General features: G+C 44.5%; 1 long non-coding RNA gene across 1 annotated transcript; it reads right to left on the bottom strand.

Annotated features, from left to right (window-relative positions):
* Positions 1–896: 896 nt before the first annotated feature.
* On the bottom strand, positions 897–4,424 carry LOC140701508 (uncharacterized). The gene is made up of 3 exons (XR_012080449.2): positions 3,759–4,424; positions 2,627–2,769; positions 897–2,039 (listed from the first exon to the last, which is right to left on the bottom strand). It is a non-coding gene; the product is annotated as an uncharacterized LOC140701508 (long non-coding RNA).
* Positions 4,425–5,387: the final 963 nt, after the last annotated feature.

Raw genomic sequence — 5,387 nt, 5'->3', positions numbered from 1 at the left:
TCTTCGTAATGAAAATCGCACTACGAACCCAGCCCCCCCAATTACGACGAAGCCAAGCCTGATGTTGTCTTTGAACAGAAGAGAAATCACCCCTTCTGTTCAGGAAAGCCCACGGAAGGGATTTCCTTGACAACCGATCACAGAAGACGGGTAGAGGAAATACTTCACCTAATCCAAGATCAAAGGGGCCTAAGGACGCACCACTCCCCCAAAATGCGACGATGCAAAGTTTTCTTCATTAGAAGAGAATTTACGATTTCTCTTCAAGAATGACCATGAAAGACATTTCCTGGAAACCCAATCATACAGGACGGGTAAAGGAAATCCTTCTCCATATTAAAAGCCGCACTATGAAACCCCCCCTCCCGAAATGACGGCGAAGCCAAGCCTAATGTTTTCTTTGAACAGAAGAGAAATCACCACTTCTGTTCAGGAAAGCCCACAGAAGACATTTCCTTGACAACCAATCACACAAGACGGGTAGAGGAAATACTTCACCTAATCCAAGATCAAAGGCGCCTAAGGACGCACCACTCCCCCGAAATGCGTCGATGCCAAACCTGCCTATTTCCCCTCTAAGGGGAGAGAAGCCAATGCTTCCCTTCGTGAAAAAATTCAATACAAGGATTTTCTTCATAACAACCCACATGAGATGGGTACGTGAAGTATTTCTCCTGTCTCAAATTTAAAACAGCACCCCTCTCTAAAAGGCTACGACGAAAGCCTGTTGAATTCACAATAACACGGGAGAACCTATTGCTTCCCATCAGCCAAGGAAATAAGCAGCCTTTGCATTGTCTCATTTCAGGAAGTGCCACTTATTGCGCAATTTTAATTTTGGGATGGGGGACATATTTCTCAGGCCCTACCAGGGTGGATGCCAAGGAAATGTTTTCCATGGGCTTCCCTGAAGAGGATTCAGTCAGTTATTCAGACTTTCTCTTGAGGTAGAGAGAAGAAAACAACTCTGGTAGACTGGGTAGTTTGTAGCTTCTAGGAATAACCGATTTGGAGTTTGGGATACAGCACACTATTTTAGGCAGAAGCGTGCATTAAATGGGTAGAAACACAGCCATAGAATGATTGTTTCACTTTCCCCTTACATACCCAAGAAAATAACTTTCCTTTTTTTCTCATTCACCTCTATTATGCAAATAACCCCCTCTTGTCCCTCCCTCTCCATTCCCAGCCCCACCCCTCCCCTTTCACAATCCCTCCCGCAATGCCCCCTCTGATCCCAATTGCATGCCCTGCCTAACACAAATCCCCCTTCATCCCTAACCCTTTCATCTCTCCTCCCCTCAAGCCCCCTCTATTCCCCCACCCTGCATTTTCTGGCCCAACACAAGCATGGTCCCTCCCGCCCACCCCGCTTTCTTGTCGGTCCCTCCTCGACGCATCTCCTCTAATGCCCATAGCCTTTTCCTGCCCACCACGACTGCGGTTCCCTCCTCGACGCGAGCCCTGTCTATCCCCCCCGTATTTTTCCAGCCAGCACAAGCGTGGTTCACCCCAACCCGTTCTGTAGTCATTCCCTCCATGACCGAAGTCCTGTCCATTTCCTCCCCCTGCCCCACAATTGCGACCACCCACAAGCCTGCACAAGTGTGGCAACTGAAGTCTCTCATTAGGAGGCATTTTTCTCTTTTTGCCAATGGTCATCAGCCACAGGTTGAAAGAAAAAAGAATTGCTGGATTATGTTTGAAGATGAGGAAATCTGTAAGTTTGTTAAGGTTAATAAAAGGGAGTTCTCCGGGCGTCGCCCTAGGAATTCCAGCGGACGTCTACTGTCTACTGACTTCTTGCTTCTCTCTAAAGTTAATTGCTTTCTCTTTGTTCTGTGATCACCTAAAGCGTTAGCCTTTTCCTTTGGTGATCACTACAGTCTAGGATGTCTCTCAGGCCTGAGATGTTTCAGGAGATGCAGAAGCTATTTGGCATATAAAACAGTCACTCCAGTTCTTTCAACCAAGAGTTCACGTGCTTGCACTTGATGGCTCACTGAGCTTTCGAATGCAAAGTGCACATCTCCGACGTTCTGCAGGGAGAAAAGACGACAAAATTGCAATGGTGAGAACGTTGATTTTCCCCCCCAGGAATAAGTACTTTTGCACTGAAATACTTCTGCTGTATGTTCACAGAAGCATTAAAGGCAACAACCCTGCATTGAGTTTGCATTTGGCAAGACAGCTCTAAGCAGAAAAACACACTGAAGGCACTAGAACCCTGACATTTCCATCCACAAAAAATTCGTCAAGAATATTAGAATGAGATATGTAGAATAGCTATTTAACATCTGGCACACAAGACTGTGAAGACAGTCCAATTCCAACCACCCTTTAATGATGTCCTGTGCAAGAACAGATTTATCTCTGCCACTTCTTTAATGATGCTTTGCTCACCAATGATTTTGTTTTATTTGATTGCTTTCCCTGATATATTTATAGGCTGCTAATTTGATATGTTGAAGAGATGGCTCTGCACTCCTCCATTGTTGTCTCAAAGGATGAATAAAACAAGGCCAAAATTTTTTTTTTTAAATGCTGTACATTTGTTTATTTTACATGCCTTAAATAAGCTTCTTTAAAATGAAGAACAAAAGAAATACTTCCTTCTAAGGTTTACCTGACTTATTCAACAGTTTCCAGTCAAAGAGTTTTCATTTCTAGAAGACAATCATAGCAATTGGCATGCTGTTTCTGCCATGTTTCTTCCTCGCTACTGATGATGCTCATTCAACAATCAGCACACAGACGTAGTTCAAAAGTCTGAAAACACAATGCACACCAAATAAACCAAAATGACAATGCAGAAGCTGGCAAGACATAACATGCAAAAGAATGTACGCTGTTAACATATATATCTTCATGTATTGCTTCATATGGAAAATATTAAATGGAGGAAAATATCTACCTCTCAAAGCATAAAACTCAAAAGGAAAGTAATCGAAAACTGTGCAATCTTTTCCTTATCATACCTTAGATCAGTGGTTCTTAACCTTGGTTTATTCAGGTTTTTTTTGAACTGCAACTCCCAGAAACCCCAGCCAGCACAGCTGGTGGTGAAGGCTTCTGGGAGTTGCAGTCCAAAAACACCTGAGTAACCCAAGGTTAAGAACCACTGCCTTAGAAGAAGGGGTTTTATCCCCTCCAGACACTTAAAACAATTAAACTCTCAGTGCTTGGTCTAAGTTCAAAAGCCCTGTGGAAATGATCAGTTTGGACTCTACAAGTGTGACTCCCCCCCCCCCCTGCAAGCTGGGACCTTTGAAAGGAAAAAGAGATAGAAAGAGGTGGCAGGCAACAAGGCAGACACTGGGCTGGCATTTTCTTCCACCCCATCTCTACTACTTATATTTGGCAAACTGTGGACTGCTCCAATGCTGGGGTAAAAAAAAGCAAAGTGTGCTGCTTATATACCGCCCCAAAGCAACTCTTCTGCCTAGTCAATACTCAAACACTAACAGCGAAATCAACACCGTTCTGGGGAAATGTATTCCTCTGAGTAACCAAGCAAAGCTAAACCAGTTGAAAGGAACTGCTGACCCAGGTTAAATCTTTTTTAAGACTCTTCCAGGTTCAATATTAATCAAGTGTGAAGCCTCTTACAGAGAGGATACACTGACCACTAAGTCATACTTTGAGCCAAGGTGATGCAAAAGCACATGCAGGCTCAAAAGCAGCCTTAAGGACAAACCCTATCCTGAGATTTAGGCAGCTAAGAGTTGTTCCCACCAAAAACAGTAACAGCTTCCTACCTCTCAGCTCTCCCCACAGAGTAACAGAGTTTCAGCGCTCAAGCAGACTTCCTCATAATAGCAGGCTGGATGACATGTTCCAGCCAGAATAAAACTGCTGCCCAGAACTGCTAAGCTCAGCCATTTCTCTGAGCTGGCCTTATATCCCATCACCTTTCATCAGAACCTGCAACCTTTCCAACCAATCAGGTGCAGACCTTTCTGAAGCAAGCTAATTGGTAACTTCTGGAAGAGTAGCTCCTGAGGTCACCAGGTGTGCCTAATTAGCACACCAAGGGAAGCAAAAAAAAAAAAATCCTCTCCAGTTTCAAGGCCTATAGATAGCATTCTTCACAGCCAAGATGGCTCTGTCATTGCTGGAGCCTTCTTTCTCTCTTCTCCATTCTTTTTGTAGCTGTGACATGAATAAGACATCCCAAATATATAAACAGGTAGCTATTACCTATAAGTGAGCTAAACGTGTAGGTACACTTGAATTCACACAAAATGCATTTGTGACTCTTTGTGATTTTTGAGCTCAAAATAAACTGCTTTTTTGCTCCAAGAAACTCTCTGGTCTTCCTCTGCTCTGTTTTCTGAAAGATGGTTAGAGTGGCAGCTTTCCTGGTGCCAAAACCCAGGAATCTCTGTGTCAGGGAGAGGGACTGAGTTTTAAACTCTTTTCAATTCCCCCACGGCTGTCACCAGGGAGGCAAGGGTCTCTCTGAAGACAGTGTGGTGATGCGCTTGATAAGCCCTCTGGCTGTACGCAGTCTTTTTGACTGATGGGTTTCGCGACGCTTCTCCAGCAGATCCCTGGTTCTAGCCCCTTTCGGGAGACTCTTCCTGAAGGGAAAAGCATTTGGTGCCCATCGGTGGAGGGGGTTTGGGGAGTCCAGCCCCGCCTGCTGCCACCTTGGAAGGTATACTGGGAAATGCCTGCTGAGGGAGGGACCTGGCTGTAAAAAGGTGAAAGGGGAAGTGAGAAATCCCTCGTAAATGCCATTAATATGATAGCCTCTGGTAATGCCCAGGGAACTTTCACCTATGTGAATGGCACTATGCCTGGATCGGTTCATGATGCACAGGTGCTGGAGGCCTCCAGTCTGCTTCCTTTGCTGGAGAGGTGGCCTGCCAGCCGAGGCTGGTGGCTGGGTAAGTTTAGTGCGTGGCAAATGGGAGGGAACCGGGAGGATTCATACAGATGCTGATGGCCATGTTTCCCCCACTCCAGCTGATTGGGGCTATCCTCTGTGGCCATTCCTGCAGACACTGTACCCCGAGGACCTCCCTGGATGCATCAGCCACTATAATGAATCACACAGGAAAACCAGAATGGTGGCAGAGTGATTCTTTGGGATGGTGAAAACGTGTTTCCGCTGTTTGCAGCAAGCAGGTTAAAACTTGTATCTGTTATATAATACATCAATGTTTCTATAATTTTGACTGTGGCTGGTATTTAACAACAACAACGATAATAATGATAATAATAAAATTTATATGGAATCATTCCAAAAAATATTATAATAGTATATGTGCTAACAGATTAACTTCTCTCCAAATTGGAAGACCCTTCATGAGAATGGTTAAATAAATATCTGACGCACTGTAGGGTGTTACATCTTGAGTTAAGTCTTTGTGGATCATGGC

The sequence above is a fragment of the Pogona vitticeps genome, chromosome 6, assembly GCF_051106095.1.
Source record: "Pogona vitticeps strain Pit_001003342236 chromosome 6, PviZW2.1, whole genome shotgun sequence".
NCBI lineage: Eukaryota > Metazoa > Chordata > Lepidosauria > Squamata > Agamidae > Pogona > Pogona vitticeps.
This window is presented reverse-complemented; position numbering and strand designations above follow the sequence as displayed.